Consider the following 27,500-nt stretch of genomic DNA (forward strand, 5'->3'; position numbering starts at 1 on the left):
AAGTATACCTACCCTGCTTGCTAGCTGTAAACACATATATACAGTACACTGTTTGGGTTTTATCGGACAGAAAACATTTCGGAGGCCAAGATAAACTGTACTCACGGTGCTCTCATGCAGATTTTGCAGAGTTTGTACGAACAGTCACCTGATACAAAATTAAAATCTTGCTTTGAAGCCTGTGTGTTAATAAAGGGCTATTACTTACTTGTTATTCCCTCAGGGTTAGTCACAAGTATATATTTTATAATATACTATGATTATCCAGAGGAAAAAGCACAAAATGAAGTCAATCACAAGCGAATGAAACAATTATTTATCAAGTATATCAATAATTTCCTCCATTAGAGCGGAGAAAAAAACCCAAATATTCTAATACATTGGCTTAAAAAATTCTCCTAGTTTAAAAATTTCCAAAAGGACATCCCCCCCCCCCCCCCCCCCGCAAACTACATTTTCAACCAAGGATGATAATATTTTCTATAGAAAGCATGCTTTTTAATTGTTTGCTTTTGTCTACAAATATTCCATGTTTTGAAACATGACAGCTATTTTCTAACAATATGAACGAGAGAAAAGAAAAGAACCAGAATATAACAAAATCAATAGACCCTGAACTCAAAAAACTGTGTGTGTAGGGTGAATTTATGGAGTCGCACAATTTTATAGTAAACTTATTTTACGAAAAACATCCCACCTTGCGCATGGCCACCTCTCAATTGACTTCTATTAGGGCAGCGGTCAGGGTTAATCAGTCTCCCAATAGACAAAGGGCCCTGCACTTATCCTGTGAATATGCCATAAAGGTTAAAGATGGAAATACTCCTTTAAAGTGTAGCTAAACGTTTGACAAACTTCTGACATATCATAGTGACATGTCAGAAGTTTGGATTGGTGGGGGTCCGAGCACAGACTCCCACCAATCGCTAGAACGAAGCAGCTGAAGTGCTCGTGAAAGCGCTCAGCCAATTCGTGTCTGTTCGGCTTTTTCTGGAAAGCCGATGTACCGGAGTACGGGCTCATAGACTTTCTATTGAGTCCGTACACGATACATTTATTTCCAGACAAAGCCGAACAGACACGAAGCTGCTGAGCGCTCACACGAGCTCCTCAGCTGCTTCGTTCTAGCGATTGGCGGGGGTCTCAGCGCTCGGACCCCCCTCAATCCAAACTTCTGACATGTGACTATGACATGTCAGAAATTTGTCAAACGTTTAACTACACTTTAATCCACAACACAATCTCATAGATGTCTATTTATTAGTAGAAGCAAACGGATATCCATTCAGTCAACTATTAGGGCCTGTTCACATCAGCGCTGGCTTCCGTTCAGAGGAACAGATGAACGGAAAGCCAAAACGGAAACTATCACTTGCATTACTATTGATTTCAATGGTATTTTTGCTCTTTCAGTTGGTATCCATTTGCCTTCATTCCAATGGGTTTCCTTTTTTTTACGGAAACAATAGCGTAGGGATACAAAATCCAGGTCACTAACTTGTTGTTACTTCCTTACTGTGTTTACTTCTTAAAAATGTATGACCGTGGTTCTATGAGCTTGCATCCACACATTGACCTGTAGTCATTAAATGTGGAGTCCATAGGATAACAAGCAGATTTTTGTTATTTGTAATTTCGTCCACATAACGGTGGGTTCACTGCAGTTAAAGCCAAAGCCAGAAGTGCATTCAAAAGGAATCGGAAATATAAAAGAAAGTTTAGAAGAAAATAGTAAAGGGAGGAAACCTCCAGCTCACCAGCTTGTTGCGTCTCCTGACTCCTCACTCGGATCTCCGCTACGGCTGGCGGCAATTGCAATGGAGAAAAAGTAGAATGAGTAGGCTAGGGCACTACTGCCTACTCACTATTCTTTGGGATTGCGTCTCTACATCATTTTATACATTCACCCCAATAAAGATGGGAACATCGATTCCTTTTTAAATTACTGACTGGACTCAGCGCTGGATCATTCTACTTTTTCTCCAAAAGAAAGTTTAATACTTCTGCTGGATCCACTTCTTTTTTTACTCTAAAAACTGCATAAAAAACTGCAGTGGCTATTTTCCAAAATATCCAATATAGTTTCTATTGCCACTATTTAAAGTACCATATAATTTACTGAAGAACTGAAAAAAAACAACAATTCTTTATGGGGTGAAATTGGAAAAAACTGTGATTCCTCCATTGTTTTTTGGGATTCGTTTTTACGGCTTTCACGATAACTTTATTCTGCGACTATATTTCTTCGTTTATTAAGCGGTGTGAGGGCAAATTTTTTTGCGGGACGAGCTACAGTTCTTATTGGTACCAATTTTTGGTAGATACAACTTTTTGATCACCTTATATTGCAATTTTTTAGAGCTAGGATGACAAAAAAAACTGAATCTGGCGTTCTAATTTTTTTTTTTTTACGGCATTCACAGTGTGAGTTAAATAATGTTATATTGTAATAGTTCAAACTTTTACAGATGCAGCAATACCAAATTTTGTTTATTTTTTTTATATTACTTTAGGGAAAAACTTGGATTTTTTTTTAACTTCCTACTTTTTTATTTCATACACTACTGAAAACTTTTTTAAACTATTTTTAACATTTGTTATTAGTCCCCCTGGGGGAATTGAACTAGTGATTGTCACATTGGTGGAACAATACACTGCAATACTAATGTATTGCAGTATATTGTCATATTCATAGGCTCCTATTAAGCCCTGCCAGAGGCACGGCTTAACAGAGGCAGACCTGAGGGCCTATATTAGGCCCCAGGGCTGCCATAACCACCATCGGCACCCCATGACCACGTTGCGCAGTGGCAGATGGGCTGTAGGAGGGGGCCGCTCCCTCTTTCTAACGGCTTAGATGCTGCGGTCGCTATTGACTATTACATAGAAGTGGTTAAACGGCCAGGATCAGTTCCTGGCTGTTAATGCAAGGTGTCAGCTGTAAAACACAGTTGACACTCGCTGCATATGGAACGGGCTCAGCGCGTAAGCCCAGTTCATACTTCAACCCCCAGTTACGTCCAGGTGTGTGAAGGGGTTAAATCACATTGTAATGAACACAAAACTTTATATTTTTTATCTAAATTTTAGCAGATAAAATTGTTGATTGTTCCCTCCATGACACATTTTTCACAATTGCTAATGAAAAGATTGCCCTTTCCTGACATTTTGTATATCTATAAACACATTCAGCTTGTAACAAAATCGTTCTATTTAATGAAAACGACAGCTTAGTAAACACATATAGTACTGAATAAAATAACTTATTACACAAATACTTTGTCAAAGGATGCTCAGCTTTTGAAATGAAGTGTGCTAAGGAAATATTTCCGTAACATCTTTCAACCCATCTTCCAAATTAAATTTATATATATATATATATATATATATATATATATATATATATATATATATATATATATTAAGATTATTTTTTTTATTATTTGTAGAGAACACTTTAATACTATATATAAAAGCTATTGATTTGTTTGTGAACATTGCCAGAATAGAAACATGCATTTTCCACACTGGCTGCTTATCTTTAGTCTTCTTGGAAAATAATTATTGTAAAGGCAAAGACTCGCAGCCACCCACTCAGCTCCCATGAGGTTGGAGAACAAACTCTACTATGTTGTTTTGGTATATTCACACAGATACTCCTCTGCTAACCCTAAAGGAAATGATCCAAATTCAACGGCAATTTTTAAAAGGATTTGTAAAGCATTAACTTTGCGTTAAACAATGCTAGAAGCCAACACTAATCTTATATTACATTAACAGCTCTACACTATAGAAAGAATGTAATAGAATTATGAAATATATTTTACATTTTTGTAGCCTCATCTGTGGTGGGATGTCCAAATGGCCATAATTGCAAATGGCAATTCTAAAACACAGTGCATTCAAGTTTATGATGTAATTTACATTGAAATTTACAGAAAGTTGAGTTTTAGCACAACCTGACAGACCTTTAACCACTAAAGACAATAAACAGAATTGATAGGCGATATGTAGTCTGAATGGTCAGAATTAATGACCACAGTTCTATCAATGTCCATCAAATTAATTTCCCACCATGAGCAAATGTACAATAATATAATAAGGATCTGTTCTCACAAGCATCATGGCTTCCATTTATCATTTTCATATTTTAGTTTTCAAGCTCATCCCAATGAACCCTGATGGGTCCCATTGTTTATTATATAATGGGGTCTATCAGGTTTCCATTGGTACTCTGGTACACGTGTCCTTCCTTACCATTCCTCTTATTTCAACATATCCTGAGATATGTGGTGCAATACGACCAGCTTTGGAAAAACAAACAAACATTATTTTGCGATACTTTGTCACGAGATGTCTATGTTATGTGTGGCCCCCCAGTGGTTGTGATTGGGTTGCAGCCCGTCAAGGATTTTGCTAGCAATGTTTCGAAATTGGAGTCCTTAACCAAATTCAAACAAAAGGTAAGGGTGAAAACATCTGTATTTTTGGCAGCAAGAATATCCCTGCAGACTACATTAATATTATTGCTGTAAAAAATAACAGAAACCCATATGGAAAGCACATAATGCAAGTGTGAGCAGAGCTTAAGATAATCTTTCAGTATCTAGCAAGATAGTTATGTAGGTTTCCTTTGCTATCTGTTTATGCTAAGTGCCATGGCAACTGAAGAGATCCATTCGTCTCTTTCGGTGTTTTTTTCCAAGCTCCCAAATTCCATAAAAGGTACATAATTATGGAGACAAACTACAAGTTAGCAGCATACTGCTTCATGGCACCTGGAGTCAATGTTGTATGAAGAATGTAAAGTATCCCCCCTCCCGGATGGCTGTCATAATAACACTTATTTAAATATATTAGACTCCAAAAGTTATATTATGAACTGGTTGTGGCATATTCCTGCTTAGCTTTTTTTCTTTTCCTCACGTAGGCCTGGTTCACACAGCGTTTCCCAACTTATAATTCCCATGGACGTTAGTGACGAATTCCACTGTATAGGCATACAGTGGGATACGTCTCCATAACATCCCGGCCGGATCGCTACTTAAAGCGGTGTGCCCGGGTAAGATTCTGATGTCACTATCTAAATATGGACAGTCATATCAGAAGTGATATCAGATGCTAAAATGCCAAAGTCCCCGGCAAGAGCATCGCAAGCATGTTGATCAGGTACTCCGGTCCTGGAGAATATATGGACAGTGACATTAGGACGTCGGACTGGGACATTAGGACTGTAATAACAGTAGCTTTCCCAGGGCTGGAATCCCCAGCAGGCTGAACGCTACATGATTCTCATCCCGGGGATGTCGGCCCTGGGAAATCTCCCTGAGGTAAACATTTGATGTATACCTCTGACAGATGCCATACAGTGGAATCAGTCAAACACAGTCTCCCATGTTAAAAAGTATACCATGCAGTATACTTGTTTTTTTTGCAGGATCCCTCAGGAAAGAATAGCGGTCTACTACACGATTCTATCCTCCAAGAAAAAGGCATACCGACGTATACCAGCCCGACGGTGGCCAAGACGACACTCTATTTGCCTCCGTCGGGCTAATGGAGCCCTATGGATGCGTTTAGCGTGTTCTGGAGAGACAATTGTATGTTGTAACCATAACTCTATGGAAAACTGGTAATCAGTTACGAAGAAAAAAAAATTAACCCCTTAGTGACCAGCCCATTTTAGGCCTTAATGACCAAGCTATTTTATTCGTTTTTCTATAGTCGCATTCAAAGAGCTATAACGTTTTTATATTTTCGTCTACATAGCTGTATGAGGACTTGTTTTTTGCGGGATTAGTTGTACTTTTTAATAGCACCATTTTTGGGTACATATAATTTTTATATGAACTTTTATTAACCTTTTTGGGGGGGATTATAACAAAAACCTGAAATTCCGCCATTGTTCTATGCGTTTTTAAATTGACGCCGTTCACTGTGCGACGTAATTAACATGTTACCTTTATTCTATGGGTCGGTACGATTACGGCGATACCACATATGTAGAGGTTTTTTTATGTTTTACGACTTTTGCACAATAAAAACACTTTTGAACTAAAATTATTTGTTTTTGCATCATCGCTTTGCAAGAGCCGTAATTTTTTTATTTTTCCATCAATGTAGTGATTTTTTGGGCTTGTTTTCTGCGGGACAAGACGTAGTTTTGAATGGTACTGTTTTGGGGTGCATGGGACTTATTGATTCATTTTTATTATGACTTTTTTGGGCAATGGAAAAAAATTGCAATTTCGTGTTCACCTTGCGGTTTAAATGACATATTAACTTTATTAATGGAGTCATTACGGTCGCGGCAATACCACATATGTGTACTTTTTTTTTTTTTTTACACTTTTACTAAATAAAACCACTTTTTATGAAAAAAAATGATTTTATTTATTTTTTTACTGTACTTTTTATTAATAATCTTTATTTCACTTTGATGACTTATTTTATTAGTCCCACTAGGGGACTTTACTGTGCGATGTTCCGATCGCTGCTATAATGCTTTGGTATACTTCGTATACCAGAGCATTATTGCCTGTCAGTGTAAATCTGACAGGCAATCTGTTAGGACGTGCCTCCGGTATATGTCCAGGGCAGACCTTTTATCAAGCCCCCGGCTGCCATGACACCCCATCGGAGACCCGCGATTGCATTCGCGGGCCGCCGATGGGTGACAGAGGGAGCGCACTCCCTTTGTAAACAAAGTTAAATGCCGCGGTCGCTATTGACGGCGGCATTTAACGGGTTAAACGGCCGCGATCGAAGTAAACTTCGATCGCGGGCGTTGGAGCAGGAGCTCAGCTGTCATCAGACAGCAGAGCCCCGGCTCCTGCCTGCACGGGAGACCCGTGCAGGACTTAGACTAGGCTGACGTGAAAAGGCGTCAGCCTAGCCTAAAGCCCATTAGTGACTCACGTGAAAAGGCGTATTGGTGGTCACTAAGGGGTTAAAGAACGTCAAGCACAAAAATACAGATAAATCTATTTCTTACTTTCAACAGTCAAAAGCAGCAAACGGGAAACTGGTTGATCACTTTCTACAAGGATGAATACACTTACGTTCAAAAGTTTAGGGTCACTTAGAAATTTCCTTATTTTTGAAAGAAAAGCACAGTTTTTTTCAATGAAGAGAACATTAAATTAATCAGAAATACACTCTATACATTGTTAATGTGCTAAATGACTATTCTAGCTGCAAACGTCTGGTTTTTAATGCAATATCTACATAGATGTATAGAGGCCCATTTCCAGCAACCATCACTCCAGTGTTCTAATGGTACATTGTGTTTGCTAACTGTGTTAGAAGGCTAATGGATGATTAGAAAACAGTTGAAAACCCTTGTGCAATTTATGTTAGCACCGCTGTAAACAGTTTTGCTGTTTAGAGGAGCTATAAAACTGACCTTCCTTTGAGCTAGTTGAGAATCTGGAGCATTACATTTGTGGGTTCGATTAAACTCTCAAAATGGCTAGAAAAAGAGAGCTTTCATGTGAAACTCGACAGTCTATTCTTGTTCTTAGAAATGAAGGCTATTCCATGCGAGAAATTGCCAAGAAACTGAAGATTTCCTACAACGGTGTGCACTACTCCCTTCAGAGGACAGCACACACAGGCTCTAACGAGAGTAGAAAGAGAAGTGGGAGGCCCCGCTGCACAACTGAGCAACAAGACAAGTACATTAGAGTCTCTAGTTTGAGAAATAGACGCCTCACAGGTCCTCAACTGGCAGCTTCATTAAATAGTACTCGCAAAACGCCAGTGTCAACGTCTACAGTGAAGAGGCGACTCCGGGATGCTGGCCTTCAGGGCAGAGTGGCAAAGAAAAAGCCATATCTGAGACTGGCTAATAAAAGGAAAAGATTAATATGGGCAAAAGCACACACATTGGACAGAGGAAGATTGGAAAAAAGTGTTATGGACAGACTAATCGAAGTTTGAGGTGTTTGGATCACACAGAAGAACATTTGTGAGACGCAGAACAACTGAAAAGATGCTGGAAGAGTGCCTGACGCCATCTGTCAAGCATGGTGGAGGTAATGTAATGTAATGGTCTGGGGTTGCTTTGGTGCTGGTAAAGTGAGAGATTTGTACAAGGTAAAAGGGATTTTGAATAAGGAAGGCTATCACTCCATTTTGCAACACCATGCCATACCCTGTGGACAGCGCTTGATTGGAGCCAATTTCATCCTACAACAGGACAATGACCAAAAGCACACCTCCAAATTATGCAAGAACTATTTAGGGAAGAAGCAGGCAGCTGGTATTCTATCTGTAATGGAGTGGCCAGCGCAGTCACCAGATCTCAACCCCATAGAGCGGTTGTGGGAGCAGCTTGACCGTATGGTACGCAAGAAGTGCCCATCAAGCCAATCCAACTTGTGGCAGGGGTTTCTGGAAGCATGGGGTGAAATTTCTCCCGATTACCTCAGCAAATTAACAGCTAGAATGCCAAAGGTCTGCAATGCTGTAATTGCTGCAAATGGAGCATTCTTTGACTAAATCAAAGTTTGAAGGAGAAAATTATTATTTCAAACCTTGTCAATGTCTTGACTATATTTTCTAGTCATTTTGCAACTCATTTGATAAATATAAGTGTGATTTTTCATGGAAAACACAAAAAATTGTCTGGGTGACCCCAAACTTTTGAACGGTAGTGTACATCAGTGGAGGTCTGATCTCTAGTAGCCCCCAATGATCCCGAGTGTCTTTCCCTGCACAGTCGGGTGAATGGGACCAACTGAATTTCCAAGTTGCACAGATGGGTGGCCAGGGGAGCCGCAGAGCAGGGAAAAACAGGATTCTCAAGATCGGCGGGGGGCCCAGAGGTTGTAGACCCACCAAAGTGTTGGCATATCCTAGTAATATGCCATCACTTTATGAGATGGTGATACTTCTTTAAGCCACACTTCTCTGTGGGGCTACTTAAGTGTGTATTATATATTAACTGGCACAAAATAAAGCAATTTACTATTCTGTAGTAGCAGCAGCCAGCAGGGACCCCCTCTGTTTTCCACTGTAGAAGGAACTATCCAGCAATCCGCAGTGTATAGGCTCCAACTTTCAGCCAATCAGCGTTCCCATTTTGGTAAAATCGGGACTCTAATAGGCTTCTATCTTTTAGCGTGTGCTGACTGTAAAACGCGCACACTGATTAGCTGGATATCCCCGCCAATTGTGTGTGCCGCTGATTGCTGATGCCCAGCAGTATCGCAAGTTGAGGCTGCATTCAACATACAGATGTAGCCAAGTTTATCTTGACTACATCACACAACAAAAGCCATTGAAAAGCCATTAAAAAGGTCAAGTTAAAGTTTCTTGACACTGTATTCAATGCCTTAAAAGTCAAGATAAAGATGGCTAACATCTGTATAATGGCACAGAACAGACCATCGTAAGTTGAATTAAATCGCACGTTGAGGCCATCATAGGTCGGGTGATCACTGCATATAGATTGTACTGTTTATTTGCAATGTCTTGAGTTATGTACTGATGCTTGTCACCTGACCCTTGGAACATAAGTAACTGTGATTTTGACAGTTCAGCACCTACAGTAGTTTGGGGAACAGTAGTTTGAAAGGATCTGTAAAGTACATTTTTATGTATGATCAATTTTGTAAAAAAAAATAATCATTTTTTTTTTAAACTTTCAGCAAAGTTATAGGTTATATGTACTCATACAAACTGTGATGAACAGATATAATGCAGATCAAACACCTTTAAAATACATCTGGAACCTTACAAAGTAGTGTCAGTCTTAATGGACCACTTCTGACAAATGATCACTTACACAATTATAATCAAGCCTGAGTTCGCAAACTCAATTATTTTAATTATTTCTTTTTTTTTCTCTCCTCTTTTTACTGCTGCATGGGACAAATTTTCTTTGCTTCCTGAGAGCTAGACGCCATAAAATACATTGGGAATATACTGAGTCCCTCCCCCTTCCTCCTTCATCACCATCATAACTACCTTGTCCTCCTCCATATTCTTGGGTGGGCAGATGCATGGTGAGACTGTAAGCAGTATTGCCTGAACTTAACAGCCTGCTACTCTCCTGAAGCACATCTGGGCTTTATATCAGGCCTTTAATTAATCCTCAGTGAAAGCCAAGCAATGACATTTTGACTGAGCAGGCTCCAGTTTTGGACAGGTCTTGATTTATTACGACTGAGTCTCAACCAACTTTGATTTATTTCAGCTTTGGGGAGGAGGTTGAGCAGAGAACAGAAAAAGCACTGTTGCTGCTAAAGTCTGTGACGCAAGGTAGGACCTCCCATCACAAAACCAAAATGACAAAATTCAGACACATCTTGGGAAGGGGAAAAGGCACTGTACTCTCTAAGTCTAGGAAACTTCATCAAGTACAGGCTGGACAGACTGCCTTCATATGACCATTTCGGAAATGTGTGTCTTATCTAAGAGAAAACAATAAATCCCTGATTACCCATTAGGATTAATCATCTGTAATCAGAAGGACAGAAGAGCAGAGGCTGAGGCTTCCCTCTACATGAGCTATAGTCCCCGAGAGGAAACAATATAATCTAGTGCCTACAAGGAAGGCTGCCAGGACTGGACATCCTCCTCTGGTCACCACTGCTAACCCCCCGAACAAACATTAGTGCATGTCGTACAAAAAATACATAAAAAGAATAACGACAGAGCAAAGAAATGTATACAACAACAAAACATAAAATTCTAGGTACGGTACATCTAAAAAAGTAAACACCGCAGAGCAAATAGATATCCTGTCCGTTTTACAATTGCATAAAATATTATATATATATATATATATATATATATATATATATATAGAAAATTTGCGTCGCTATATTCGGACAACCTGTCACTAGTCCTTCGTTGGAGCTTAATTTTTGCAGAGCAAGCTGTCGTTTTTATTGGTACCATTTTTAGGGTACGTAGGACTTTAGCTGTAATATACAAGTTTGAGAGCCCGCTCCATACTCACCTCCTCCCAATTATGACGCACTTCAAATGTTGGGAAGGGGTTTCAATACATTTTAAAGAACAGAGGAGTAAAGAACTAAAGGCTGAACTTTCTCATATGATGAACTTATCTTATAGAGAACACGGAGTTACTGAGATAATAGCGGCAGAAATAACATATATGCCAATGACTTCAACAACAATTTCATCAGTAGAGTAAGACCCTCTATATGTTGCAATAGGTAAAGCGCATATACTCATATGATTTCTGGTAATTTTCTTACTTCATAGAACAACATGCCAGACACATACCAAGAGATGACAGACTGAATTTTTCAAATTCTCAATTAACATTGAAATGATATCTTATGATATCGCTAGCATACTAAAAAATAATGACCTATGTACCTTAGGTACTGAGAGTATTGAATGTATACATATATATATACACACACACACACACACACACACACACACACACACACTAATAAGCATATATGGTAAAAAAAAATAAAGGCACCTGTGGTACCAGGTTTCTAGATTAGACTTTTCTACATTGATGGGCTATTATACAAAAATAGACATATAGTGCAACCTTGTAGCGTTCAAAATGGGAGCAACAAGCAAAAAGTTCTAAAGATGGTTTTACAAGGCCCGTTACTCGCAGAAACGGAGAGTGGGATCGATGATACAGCACGTCGATCTGTTAAGGTGGTCCTAGAGCTCATTCAGATGAACGATTTTCACATTCGGGAGCTGTTCGAGTGTAGTGTAGTGCACTGAACCCATTATAGGTAACGAGCCAATTCAGACGTCCGTGATGAAAAAATCGTAGCATGCTCTATATTTGTCCGTTTTACACGCAGCAATGGCCAATAGAAGTCAATAAGTCTGCTTGAAAAACTGACGCCATGTGGACGCCATCCATTCTGCTTTTCAAGGATGGTTGCCTGTAGACAGGGGAAACGAGGATGAAGAGCCAAAGTAGTGTTGTCATAAATACAAAAATATACATCATGTGAAAAAATATTACAATGCTCTCTGTGCTGTAAGCAATGGAAAATGGTGTTTCAGTGGTCATGTGACCATCCTGTGGGTGTTTGCAGTGGGTTGGGGCAATGAGGAAAACAGATGGCACATTGATGCCTTCCGGATAGAGAAAAAATGGCAAACTGAAGGCAATCACAGAAAAAAACTGATGCAAAATCGTCAGTTTTTCACTAAATGAACTCGAACGAGTTTACAACACTCCTATGAAAAAAAAACCCCTCTTCACAAGGAGTTTTTTGGCTTATTTTTTGACGTGGAAGCCACGGCAAAAAAACGTCAGAAAACACCTCCCATTGTTTTCAATGGGAGGCAGAGGCATTTTTATCCTGTGAGTGGAAAAAATAGTTTGCGGGAAAATCAAGCAACATGACCTATCTTGAGGCGTTGTCTGCTTCAAAAACCCCATTGAAATCAATGTGAAAACGGAAAAAAAAGCAGAGAATGGCTGTGGCGTTTTGACACGTTTGACATGTTTTTTGGGGAAAAATGCTCAGTTTTTTTCCTTTATCTGTTGAAGAAAGACATTAAAAAAAAACGCTTGAAAAACCGTGTATGGTGATAAAAAACGGAGTGGATTTTCCCAGGCATGCGCCGCTCCCACACGGACCAAAAGGAAGGTCTTTGGCAGAGCGACATGTGGACCGGAAGTTGCGGCCGGACAGTAAGATGACGGCTTCCGGCCTTATGTTCAGACGCAAGGACTAGGAGCGGAGGTAGCAGGAGCAGGTAAGTTATGTTTGTGTATGTGATGTGTGTGTATGTTCGTGTTATACTGTCTGATTACCACTGTATCTAATCCTCCTACACTGTGCATTCGCTCAAAAAATGGCGGCGCACAGTGTAGGAGGTTTGAACATTCAACCTCCTCCTTTCTCCTGGCACTAGCCAGGATAAAGGAGGGGGGATTGTGTGAGGACACTAGAGCGAGTGTGTCTTCTACAATTTTGCAGCATAAAGCAATGAGGTTGCTTTACCACATGCCAATACTGCAATTTTGGGAATTGCTCCCTCTAGTGACCAGCACATGGAAATGTCATAATTTAGAATCTAATTTATAATATTTCCTGACTTGTGAAAAAATTAAAACAATGTGTAATCACTTATATACTGTTTAACTGAAAAAAAATAAAAAAAATTTCTAGCGACACATTCCCTTTAACATTTGTCCTGGTGACCTTTAACAAAGCGGGGTGGGGTTAAAAACTCCATGAAAAAAACAAGAATAATTTAGGGAAAAGAATAGAGATGGGAAATGAGAAGGGTGATGGAAGTGACACAACCAAGCTCAGACATTGGGAACTAAAAAGGTAGAGCAGGAATAGAATCCATCTATTCAGTCTACCAAGGAGTCAGGAACTAGGGTTGTCACAATACCAGAATTTGGACTTCGATACCGATACTTCATGTAGTATTGCGATTCTCAAAAACAAAACGATGCTTTGCCAACAATAACAAAAAATAAAAAAAAATCCATTTCCATTTTCTGATGAGGCACGTGGTGTGCTACATTTTGAACCTCACATTAATAGTAATTAACCCCATCATGTTTCTCACAGTTATAATGGACAACATTGGGTTAATGTGTGAGGTACATGATGGGGTTACTATAAATTACTATTAATGTGAGGCGCATGAAAGTTAATAATATACATTAATATTCATAATATTCATAATACAATGTGCCTTTTCATCAATAAGTTCAATAAAGCAGTTTTGTTTTATTTTTAAACTTTAATGTACTGGAATATATCTATATGGCAATACATTAGCCTGTGTACGGATAGTACACAGGCAGTTGTTTGAACATGCCCTAACAAGAAATATGGTCAGACAGCCCTGGGGTCCTTTAATGGACACTGAGCTGTCTGCCCATATATGGTATGTCCCTCAATCGCTTCACAGGAATTCCCCACTTCTCATTTTCCCCTTGAATGCTGATTTTCCCCCCGCTCCTGATCACGCACGCACGCACACTAGTGCAGTCATGCTGACTGCGCACGCATGAATGAGTGCCTTCACTAAAGCCAAAACAGGGAGTGTTTTGCAGTGTGTGCACCATGTTTTCTTTCTTCAGGGCCTGCTCATTAGTGCAGTACCGGCTGCGCCACATCTTGCTACTGACTGAATCCATGTGTTACAATATTGAGCTGTGCGGCCGCATAACTTATTATCGAAATACATCAATTAACGGTATTGAACCATTTGACGGTGCATGGCATCGAAATCGCATCAATATTTCGATTCATCGTGCAACCCTATCAGGAACAAAGCCCTTGGAAAGGAATACAACACTCCACACAGCACAGGTATGTTGTATGGAGAGACTAGCAATTGTAAAACATTTATCCTACAACAAAGTAACAAAATGTGCGATAGAGTAGATATCTAAAATATAAAAGATTAAACAACAAGATATACAAAAGACAGCGTTAAACAAAGTAAATCAGAATTACTGGTGGTCATCAAGTATTCAGATCAGATTTGACTTTTCTCAAGCATTTTGCTTTTTGAGAAAATTTTTCATAAACTCTGACATTCTTGCTGCATATCTAGTGTAGCTTGTATTTGTAACGTAAGTTGTGTATATTATAAGAGGGAGGTCAATACTCATGTCAAATTCGTATGAGGACAAGAGCGAAAAGTATACTGTAAGGTCCCTGGAGAATCTTTCTAGCAACACAAAAATCCACCCAAATTGAAAAAGTTGCTGGATAACTGAAGGGGTTTTCCTAGATTTCACACTTATGACCTATTTTTAGGAAAGGCCATCAATGTGCGATCAGGATTGGTCCCCAATCACCACAGTGACACCCCCGTCTATACGGATGAGTCTGGTACTGCAGCTCTGACTCACTTACTACCAGTCACACGCACATGAACTTTGGTGTGTTAGGTACTATAATATAGAGAGGGATTGCAATATGGGGAGTAGAAATCCTGTATTTATATCATGTGATTTTAGAGATCTAGGGAAAAAAGGAATAAAACTTCACAGCTGGTATATCAAATACCTGCTGTATAATCTTGCTTAGAATAGACTTAAAGAGGCTCTGTCACCAGATTTTGCAACCCCTATCTGCTATTGCAGCAGATCGGCGCTGCAACGTAGATTACAGTAACGTTTTTATTTTAAAAAAACGAGCATTTTTGGCCAAGTTATGACCATTTTCGTATTTATGCAAATGAGGCTTGCAAAAGTACAACTGGGCGTGTTGAAAAGTAAAAGTACAACTGGGCGTGTATTATGTGCGTACATCGGGGCGTGTTTACTACTTTTACTAGCTGGGCGTTGTGTATAGAAGTGTCATCCACTTCTCTTCACAACGCCCAGCTTCTGGCAGTGCAGACACAGCCGTGTTCTCCAGAGATCACGCTGTGACGTCACTCACAGGTCCTGCATCATGTCGGCACCAGAGGCTACAGATGATTCTGCAGCAGCATCAGCGTTTGCAGGTAAGTCGATGTAGCTACTTACCTGCAAATGCTGATGCTGCTGCAGAATCAACTGAAGCCTCTGGTGCCGATGTGTCCGACACGATGCAGGACCTGTGAGTGACGTCACAGATCTGCACTGCCAGAAGCTGGGCGTTCTGAAGAGAAGTGGATGATACTTCTATACACAACGCCCAGCTAGTAAAAGTAGTAAACACGCCCCGATGTACGCACATAATACACGCCCACTTGGACTTTTACTTTTAAACACACCCACTTGGACTTTTGCAAGCCTCATTTGCATAAATACAAAAATGGTCATAACTTGGCCAAAAATGCTCGTTTTTTAAAAATAAAAACGTTACTGTAATCTACATTGCAGCGCCTATCTGCTGTAATAGCAGATAGGGGTGCAAAATCTGGTGACAGAGCCTCTTTAATACATTAGAAAAATATACTAACACGTCAGTGTTTTATTACAGTACTTTCAAACTGTTGTATTTTACACATTTATAAACGCAAAAGAAGCAAAATTCCTTTCGTTCAGCGTTAACCAGAACTAATACTGTAGGTGGCAGATTATCAAATGATCTGGATTACTGGAGAGTTGATATAAAAGTATGAAAACAGCACAAAATGAAACGATAGGATAGTAGAATCTACTACTATCAGTGTTTTATAACCAAAAGAAGTCTAATAATTTGTTACCAAACAAACAAAAATGTATTGGGTACAAATGAAATGAATTGTACTGTACTTTACTTACTCCACAGAAAATATGGTTTATATATTCTCCGCTCTTATTCTATTGCTATATGTTCTGTGGAGACTTAACAATCCACGTATACAAAGAGAAATGTCCATTTGTCACTTGGTATGAAATTTCCTCTGTAGCCAATTTCCCTTTAACTGTGGAAAATTAAAGCCATTTTGAGAAAAGAGACAGAAAGCAGAAGGAAAGAAAGCAGTCTGAAAGATTCCCACAGGGAAAGGCCAATGTCTGCTAAAGGAGGCTTGTCAACCCTCAAGCATCGGGCTGGTAAGAAGTTGATTTTTATTATATATTTTGGGCAATTTGATTGTCACAACGTCACAAATTTAACTTTTAGCATAGTACAAAATATTCATAGAAAAATATCCTTTGTTTCCATTTCAGTAGTGTAAAAACTGTGAACCAAGTGTCTTAGGATGTCAACACTTCATTTCAAAATGAAATCCTTTAGCTGTGAGAGTTGTAAAAAAAAAAAAAAAAAAAAATCTTGGCTTGCAATAACCAAGATTTAGATGTTGGTACAGGTAAAGGGGGTTTTACACTGGGTGATTATCGGGCAGACAATTGTTCATTGAACGCTTGTTGACGATAATTGCCCTGTGTAAACAGGGCAGCGATCAGCAGATGAACGCGCAAACGCAAAATCATCTGCTGATCGTATCGTTTTAACAAAAGTAAAATATTATCGTTGTCGGCAGCACATCTGCCTGTGTAAACAAGGAGACGCACTGCCGACATGATAATAATGTATGGGGACGAGCGATCAGAGCTACGACCGCTCATCCCCATCCATAGCTCCGTGTGACAGGAGCAAACGAGCGCCGATCAACGATGTCTTGTTGATCGGCACTCGCCGAGTGTTGGCCAGTGTAAAATGCCCTTTACACATGGCCCTGGACCCTACATGTATGACAAGGTAGAAACAGATTCAATTATCTTAGTAATAGCTGCATAATATGGCTAAAAAAGTTACTTACTTTTAAAGTGCATGCCTTTGAAACCAGGTAATACACAAAAAAGAAGGTAGGGATAGCATCTATACCCACGTTTTGTGCATTGTACACATAGACCTCTGGAATGCCAGAGGATCTAACATATTGACTCTGCAAGCCCCTGACGATTCACTGCCGTGCAAAAAATAGTGAAGAAATGTGTAGGGCTAGTAGTTTGGTGATTGAGGATAGCACTGGAGGAACTCCCAGAAATAAAGATAGCTCCTCTAAATTACACTCACTAGATTCAGTGTCCACTGTGATACTGAGAGCAGTAGCTATACTCTTCTACATAGGGAAGGGAAACCCCAGTGCTTGGTATTTGACCAGTGGGGTTACCAGTCTCTACTTGAAGTAATCCAAAATAATAACAAAAAACAAACAAAACTAAAAGAAAAAAATGTAAAAATCTTATGAATAAATAACAAAAATTATATTTATTATTAATTTTCAGCAATACATCACCGGTCTATCTGAACAATTTAAACGATTGTGTCAATGTAAAGTGTGCAAGCACTAGTAAACCATTTATATATTGGTACATTTGTATCCTAATTAATAAATTGCTGACGTTTCAAGTAATTCAATATTGATGGTTACGTTGTAACAAAATTACATCCCCATTGGTGTTTATACAGTGAAAGAGAAAAGGAAGGTAGTAAATATGGGTAAAAAGGAGGGTGACCTAGGTTGTGATGGGACAACCCTGTCTATATGCTCTATTAGAACATCCTGATGTCAGAGAGGGGTCCCCTTTAGGATCCTTCCTCTATGTGTCAGTGGCTCTTACTTTAGTGGATTCAGGGGGTCAATATATATGTTCATTTAAATGACCATATGTAATACTACATTTCCCATGTAGCAGTCGGTACAAAGGAAACAAACAGCCGGTGATAACTTAACCTGGCAAACTCAAGTGTTTGCCAAGATTTTGGGAGCTGGACCAGCGAAAATGATGTGATATTAAACAGGCCAGATATACCAAGGACTACATATTCGAAAATATGCAAGACCATGTTTACTATGATCTACCTGTACTACCTATTTTATTTTTCAAATGTATTGGACTTAAAAGACAGAAAATAAGTACAAAAGTAAAGTTTTATACTTTCTTTTATTTTATTTTTTTGGATCCAATCCTGCTTTTGGGTAAAAAAAATTTGCACGCAAAAACTTCCCCACAAACAGCACAATAAGAGTCCAGTCCATATCAAGTTTACCAAGAGATTAACTCTACAATAATTTGTACTCTATTACTTCACTCCATTGTTAATAAAAACTATAGCAGCTACAGGAAGATGTACGTGTGTCGCTCTTATACCACATACAAAGTGATACACAAGACGTCACTCCATCTCCATACACACCACCCAAGAACACTGTGTGTGTATTACAATAACCAGCTCACGCAGAGAAGGTCAAACACCAGCCATGTCAATTTGCAAGCAGTGAACCTTGGAGGTCAGGGGGCATACTAGCGAGCTGTGTGATACTGGCAGTAAATGAGCACCCACTGTGGACTAAGATTAATTCCAATATGTAGGACCGTTCTTCCCTTCTCTCTAGCAAAAGAAGCTAAACTACGTCCTAAAATTATATTACAGGCTATACACATCAAACAATAAGCTAAAAAAATTACTATCACAAGAAAAGAAAATCTAGCGCAAATCAGAATAATTTGTTAGACTCGGTTATCAATATTAGTAATGATGACATATTATAATGTCATAATAGGACCTAAGCTAGGAGATGACTGAAGATACTGCAAGACAGCTGCAAATGTATTGAATTGCTCAATATTGTGTGATCACTACACTAAAGTTTGTGCCCCAAGCGGTCGACTGCAGATCGCATGAAAATAGTGGAATTCCCATGACTTCTGCAACTACAATGGGGAAAACGTTGAAGAGGAACACCTTGACTGCTGTTATGGTTCTGTATTTTGTTGCTGAAACGATGTGCTCCTGTATAATGCTTGAATGTGTGCTGCCACATCAATGTTCTTCCTTCAAGAATTTTTTTTTTGTTTTTATAAAAAAAAATCAAAAAAATCATTGCAATGGGTTGAAGAGACTGACCACATGGTCAAAGTCTAAGACTGCAAAGTGTCATTTATCACAATATTGCATACCACTCTTAGCATAGGAAGATAAAATGTGTTTTTTCTGATGTGGCAAATATCACTGTCCAATTGAATAAAGTAGAAAGTTTAAATAATAATAAAAAAAACAAAAACACAAATCAATAAAGATAATTACTCAATAAGTCAGACTCCTTTAAAGACCAGTGTTATGAAATCTGGAAGCCGTAAACTTCAAAGAAATTACAGCATGAATTAACATTTCTAATCAACCCAGTTAATTTGATAGACCACCGATGTTACCAGTTCCAGCTAAACGGGTGGCCATTAAATCATGCACATCTACTTATTGATGGACAGGAAAAGCAGCCACATGGTAAGCTTTATTAAAATATTCTAACTGGAACCTAGATTGTGTATTTAATGGCTATGTACACCTTTGAAATAGTTGTTTGTTTTTTTTTAAATAGGATCGAGCTGCTATGTATCACATCTAAGTTCATAACTTAAGACGTGATCAGGGACACTCCGTACCCGCTGACACTGAACCCGTCAGTCTCACGGACTTCGACTGATACACTACATCTTGTAAACCGGATACAAAGAAGCTGTACCTCAAAAAAAATAAATTATTTTTAACAAAAAATATTTTGAAAGTTGCACCAATCACACTGATCGGCACATATTTACTAAAAAAAAAATGTGTACAAAGCCTTTAAATATACAGATAGAACCACATCACCCAAAGACAGGTGTGGTGCGGTTTCTGAAAGAAAGCAGCCATGTTTTTATAATCCTGGACATCCCCTTTAAAATTGCTTCAATACTGTAGATTAACCTTGAGGGTCCATTCACATGTTGTGGTTGAGGTGTGGTTAGAACATTTGAAATCCACATGCTTTTTTACCATGATTTGATGCGGTTGCATTTTTTACAAGTCACAGTAAAAGATCATGCGGTTTTCGGATGCCGTTATTTGATGCAGTTCTAGCTGCATCACAACCACAACGTGTAAATGGACCCTGAGGGTAGGAACACACAGGACGGATAAGCTGCGTAAGAGTACACTGTGTATCCGTCCTGGAAACTGCAGGGAATTCCGCCCGAAAAACTGCACCAAATGTAGGGCAGTTTTTCAGGTGGCATGTTCGCTGCGGAAATACTGCAGGAATAGAAAAAAAAAGTTTATACTTGCCACCCACGTGTTACCATGGCGACCCATTCCTCTCTTCTGAGCGTAGCCCAGCCTCCTGGGATGACGCTGTAGTCCATGTGACAGCTGCAGCGATTGATTGGCCGCAGCAGTCACATTCGATGAAACATCATCCCAGAAAACCGGGCTGCGCTTAGAACAGAGGATCGCATTGCTAGGACAATGGCCAGGGGAAAGTATACAATTTTTTTTTTTTCTCTTTTAACGCATTTATTTTTTCTTCTCATTTTCTTCTATTTTGAGATTTTATATAGATCATCTTTAAACTTGCCTGAATTAATGAACCATTGACTTCTCATTTACCAATGGAGCGGTCCGCTCAGAGTCTGGTGCATGCGCGATGGGCATCAAGGAAAGTAGTAGTTTGCCTTGTGCAGTGGAATTTGAGGGTGAAAAACATGCTATAAGTCAGACGCATGTGCAGTTATGGTTTTCACGTGTGTGTGCGTTCCAGTGATTAACTTACGGTCACTGCTCCATATTTGACATGCACAGTAAATGCGCTAGGACGCCGATGTGGAACATGCTTTCTTGCATAGCGATGTAAGTGTCTTACTGTACCAATTACAGGATTGGCCTCTGCCCATTCCTAATTATTGTATTTAACACTTTATCTACACTTTTTATATATGGGTCGCTTTATGAAAGAATACTTCACGCTGAATCTTTGTATAATCCCATATAAGACGTGCGCATAATGTATATATACATATAGTTGAAACTATGTATATATTATGAAATGTGAATTATTTATTGATCTCTGCACATACTTCCTATCTATACTTGGCACTTGCTTGAGAAAGGTTCAGATGTGAAACAAAACGGCCCATTAGATCATGGTTACTAGTGATTTGTCTACAGAGACATGAAGATAAGGCACAGATGGTGCACTCTGACTCCAAGCTCCCACTGTACGGGGAATACCTGTGATGTCATTAATGACATCACAGGATTCCCCATCAACCGTCAGAATACAGAAGCAAGGGCTTCTGCATTCGGAAACACAAATCTCAACATAAATGGAGTGATCAGAGATATTTACTGACAGGGAACGGTTTATTTTAGTTTATTGTCACAGTACAGAATCGGACCATGCCATTAGCCTGTTAATTTACGTGGGGTAGGCGGAAAGGGGTTAAGTAATGAACAAAGTATGTAATATAAAACAAAGAAATAGTAAATCAGTCCTACTTTATAATTGCTTTATCATTGTAAATGGGAATATAAATTATTAAAAAACTATAACGCTTGTGCTCGTATTCTTTAAACCATTAGTGGGGGTGGGAACATCTACGTACCAATGGGTTTATTACTACAGTGATTATGTCTGTCTAAGGTTTCACAGAGTAATTAACTGGGATAGGACTCCTAGAACTAAGAGAAGAAGGGAGCACTTGAACAGCTGCTGATTGTTTATTTTCACAGCTTAAAGATGCAATGAAAACATGAGCAGCAATGAAAGACATAATCAAAATTAGTCAACGTGTGAGCGGTCCTGTCCAGGGGGGATTCCTGAAAGTCCATCCTTCTGTAAACTAAATGGCATTTTTATGTGTCCATCACAGGACAAAGACACCCGCACTTCCAGCCACAACTCCAGCCAAGCTGTCTAAATGCCATCACTTTGAGACATACAACAGAGGATTGTTGAGTGAGCGGTTATGGACATAGAACTTTTTTTGCGAGACATAGACAGTAGCCTAAATACAAAATCACATCCTAGGAGAATATGTTTTTTTGCAGTCTCCAGCTAAAAACTTAGAAATGTGGTATAAACGTGTGCGGAGTCTTGAATTGTGGTCCCTATGTTCTCCTCTGACCATAAAACAGGGATCCACTTCTTTTGGAGATGTTTAACAATGTCTTAAAACCTTGACACTTGGGATATCATTTTAAATAAGAATGAGCTACTACCTTGAAAAAAAACAGCTTTAGAGGGCTGTGAGATCTGAATAATCACATTTATGTATCATATTTTTATGACACAAATTCCTCAAAATGGAAAGTATTTTCTCTAAACCAACAATCAGAAGAGAAACATTCTATGATTTTCCAACCATCAAAATGATGCAAATTTTCCAAAAAGTTGCGATCTGCAAATTTGTGTCATGTCATTGATCCTTCACCTCTTTCAGAAAAGCAAAATAGTGTTCATGCTACGGCGTGATTCCTCAGGGAAACATGCTACACTACAGAGTATTCGAAAATTGGCTGGTGAGACATTTTTTCACAGACTGCTTAAAGAGGCTCTGTCACCAGATTTTGCAGCCCCTATCTGCTATTGCAGCAGATCGGCGCTGCAATGTAGATTACAGTAACGTTTTTATTTTTAAAAAACGAGCATTTTTGGCCAAGTTATGACCATTTTCGTATTTATGCAAATGAGGCTTGCAAAAGTACAACTGGGCGTGTTGAAAAGTAAAAGTACAACTGGGCGTGTATTATGTGCGTACATCGGGGCGTGTTTACTACTTTTACTAGCTGGGCGTTCTGATGAGAAGTATCATCCACTTCTCTTCAGAACGCCCAGCTTCTGGCAGTGCAGATCTGTGACGTCACTCACAGGTCCTGCATCGTGTCGGCCACATCGGCACCAGAGGCTACAGTTGATTCTGCAGCAGCATCAGCATTTGCAGGTAAGTAGCTACATCGACTTACCAGCAAACGCCGATGCTGCTGCAGAATCATCTGTAGCCTCTGGTGCCGACGTGTCCTCGCTCGTCTGACACGATGCAGGACCTGTGAGTGACGACACAGCGTGATCTCTGGAGAACACGGCTGTGTCTGCACTGCCAGAAGCTGGGCGTTGTGAAGAGAAGTGGATGATACTTCTATACACAACGCCCAGCTAGTAAAAGTAGTAAACACGCCCCGATGTACGCACATAATACACGCCCAGTTGTACTTTTACTTTTCAACACGCCCAGTTGTACTTTTGCAAGCCTCATTTGCATAAATACGAAAATGGTCATAACTTGGCCAAAAATGCTCGTTTTTTAAAAATAAAAACGTTACTGTAATCTACATTGCAGCGCCTATCTGCTGCAATAGCAGATAGGGGTTGCAAAATCTGGTGACAGAGCCTCTTTAAGTGCCAGTGAAGCCACGGGCAATTCATAATTTTTTTAAGAAAGATTTTGGAAATGTATTTTTCAATCTTTACTTTGATGGACATGTGTCTTTTTTCAACCGTACTAACAATATATATATATATATATATATATATATATATATATATATATATGTAACTATATGTAACTGTGTATGGGCAAGATTGATAGACAATTACATTTGTATTTACAAGTCAAGAGTTTCCTGGGGTTCTTTGGGACCTGGTAAACTCAACAGAACACCGCAGCAGAATTTTTTTTTCACTTTCCTCTGCAAAGCAGTCAACATATCCCAGCCAGGAGTGAGTGTTAGGGGGGGATTCACACGAGCGTGTATTCGGTCCGTGCGGGCCGCGTGGTTTTCACGCGGCACGCATGGACCAATACAAGTCTATGGGGCAGTACAGACAGTCCGTGCTTTTTGCGCAGCGTTTGTCTGCTGCACAAAAAGCGCGACAGTTTCAATAACTCTGCGTATTTCGCGCATCACGCACCCATTGAAGTCAATGGGTGCGTGAAAACCACGCAGGTTGCACGGAAGCACTTCCGTGCGAACCGACAAACAGCGCACCAGCTGTCAAAAGGATGAATGTAAACAGAAAAACACCACGTGCTTTTCTGTTTCCGAACATCCAAACGGAGTGTCTTTGCGATGAGCGAAGCCGGACAAGCGAACCGAACTTCACCAAGTTCGGCCGAACTCGTTTTGGCCGAACCCGGCAAAAAAATTATCGGTACGCGACGTCAGGAGATAGTCACTGTCCATGGTGCTGAAAGAGTTAAACTGTTTCAGCACCATGGACAGTGACTTCCGATCCCAATATACATGAACCTGTAGAAAAAAAAACGAAGTTCTGACTTACCGATAACTCCCGGCTTCTTCCTCCAGTCTGACCTCCCGGGATGACAATTCAGTCCAAGTGACAGCTCCAGCCAATCACAGGCCAAGCACAGGCTGCAGCGGTCACATGGACTGGCGCGTCATCCATGGAGGTGGGGCCCGATGTCGAGAGGCGCGTCACCAAGGACGCGTCACCAAGGCAACGGCCGGGAAGTTCTCGGTAAGTACAAACTTTTTCTTTTTTTTCAACAGGTTTTTCGATATTGTGTTCGGCATTCACTGTCGAGGGTGCTGAAAGAGTTAGCTCTTTCAGCACCTTGGACAGTGACGGGCGTCGACTAGCCTCATCTCTATGATGGCGGCTGCGCGAAAATCACGCAGCCGCGCATCATACACGGATGACACACGCAGCTGTCAAATGTTTTTTGCGCGCGCAAAACGCCGCGTTGTTTGCGCGCGCAAAAACGCAACGTCCGTCTGTATCTGCCCTTAGGCAAGAATTAAAGAATGCTCTACCTGCCCCTACACCAAGCTTCTTTGAGTTAGTAATGGAAGCCAATTTTTTTTGTCTATATATCTCTAAAAAGCCCTTTTTTGTAAAATAAACTTGGTTATTTTGCAGAGTATTTGATTTCACCGCCATATCCATTTTGTACCTCCCCAAAATAAATATAAAAAACAAATAGCCACTGTAGACTCAAGGTATATGTGTGGATAAGTTCACACATTACATATTTTCCCGCCATTTTAACTCTTTTTTTCTGTAAAAACAAAATAGGTAAAAGTATTTTACAAAAACCAGGCAAAAAAACAAAAATAGCACGTGTGAACAGTCTGATTGTTATATGATGCTCAATTACAAAGCAATGACCATTTAGCTTTAGACCTCCAGTCGGTGCCATATTACAGACTTAATCTAGAAAAGAATACCTCCGTAATATGGCCTCCAATGGAGAACGCCACTTATGAAATCTGAGCCATATGGAGGTACAGTAGGGCATAATAGATGTTTATGGGTGCTGTATTGATATATTTATCAAATGTGTAAAGAATTTTATGAATGCAGGACACTTTTTTACTTCTACAAATAACTCAATCTATCAAGCTACATAATGACTAGAAATCTTTGCATGGTGATGATAAAATAATCTAATCTGTTCCATGGATCAGAAATGTCAATCACCACATAAATCAGAAGCAACTGATGCTTCTTCATCTTCTCAGCATGGAAGAACTGTGGGCAGGTAACTAGAGACACTATATCTCAGAGACAAACTTGTATGCACTGTGTAATAACTCTTTTCTGTGTTAAAAAAGTTGACAAGGTAAAAAAAAAAAAAATCTGTCATCTTCGTTGAACATCTGAATTGCTTTGTTTAATACAAATACTGATATATCTTACACATTTTCTGTAAATGCTATAGCTACCGAGATATACCCTTTACTATCTTACCAAAGCAAATCAAAATATAGGGATGGTCTCCCAATGATCAACCTTTTTGCAAATGAGGATGGCCTAGAGATCAAAGGATCGGCACAAGTCTGGTTTCTAAAACCTCTAGTGGATACAGTAGCGGATATTGCTAAGGAAGATGCCGCTGGCCGGTCATTTGTGTAGCATTACATGGTGTCCATTCAAATGCATGGGCAACCATGTAACAAGGCTTGGCCGAGTCCGGTAAAGCAGGAATGGACCTTTGTGGTAGCATGCCACACTATTTCCACTCGTGAAATGCTAAATGTATGAAATAATGTATTCATTTTGATTTTCCACGTGGAAAAATATAACATTCCTAATACATTTTTGTTAAATAAAGGCCCACTGGCCAATTTCAAGTTTTAAACCACCAACAGTAAGTTCCCTAAATTGTAAAGACCATACAATGTTTACACCATCATATGCATTAGGAATGGTTTTGTTCACATATTGGATTGAATTAGCAATACAGTACAGTAGGAAGAGTGCGACCGTTTATATGCTACAATTCAATAAACGATACACTGATTTTTATGTAGGCACAGTTACGATGGAAACCCCAAAGAGTGTCCAAACATTACACATGATGAGATTTGTAAAATCCCTACTGATTGTGATTATTTTGCCGTTTTCCAGACATTAATGGGGAACAATGAATTGAAAAAACGTTGATTTTTACATGCCGTAGTGTAATTCCAAAGAAGAAATTCTAGGCATATTTCCTAGGGCTGTTCCTTTAACAAGATTTGTGTCTGCATTCACAAAAGATTTGTATGTACTAGCGTTGTTTAGCTATTTTATTTCAAAGCAGTTTTCACTCCGCGGTTGTGGTCCGGTTATTAGCCCCAGCAAAATATGAAGTTTGAACCCAGCCTTACCGCGTTTTATAACCATAATAACTTTGGGTATCTCTTGCTCAACACCTGAATCCCAATTATTGGATGTTGAGCTTTAGGTTCAGGGATCAATTACATTTCTGGCGTACTTGGCAAAGAGATCGACTATGACATGTTTGGGCATAAGACATTCATTGTGTGCTATAAGTCTTTACGAAAATCTCTTAGCCCTAATGCGGACGACCACGTGTACCGCCCCAGTCCCATCCGTGATCCGTGGAAAGATAGGACAAGTTCTATCTTTCCACGGATCGGAGAGTCGGGTCTGTTTTCACCGATTCACCTACTGAAGTGAAAACTAAATCGGTTGCCACACGGATGCAATGAAGAACAGCCCGAGTGGCACTTGGTCGTGTGCAAGAGGGCTTAGTAGTTTAATTCCGCTGTGAAGCACTACTAGTAACATATTTAATTTCTAAACAGTCATACACAATTTTAGCCTGAAATCCATAACTTCACATTGCAGGAGGAGTGCTTGCTGCTTCCGTCCTACTTTCATGTAAATCAGTGGGTTGCCTTCCTCGAATTGACAAAGATTTTGAAGCATGAGAACACTCAAAACTATTGCTTTGTATCATAAATTTCCTCTTAAGTGGAAGTCAGGAAACTGCTGTGAAATAACATTGACCTCTACTTAAGATATGGAACCGCTTTAACCATTATATTAGGAAAAGGTGTTACGTGCATTGT

General features: G+C 39.6%; 1 protein-coding gene across 5 annotated transcripts in view; it reads right to left on the reverse strand.

The window, feature by feature from the left end:
• The window catches only part of GMDS (GDP-mannose 4,6-dehydratase), a 507,671-nt gene that overhangs the window by 239,107 nt on the left and 241,064 nt on the right, over positions 1-27,500 (reverse strand). The gene's annotated exons all lie outside the window — the stretch shown is intronic.

Source organism: Rhinoderma darwinii, chromosome 5, assembly GCF_050947455.1.
Source record: "Rhinoderma darwinii isolate aRhiDar2 chromosome 5, aRhiDar2.hap1, whole genome shotgun sequence".
NCBI lineage: Eukaryota > Metazoa > Chordata > Amphibia > Anura > Rhinodermatidae > Rhinoderma > Rhinoderma darwinii.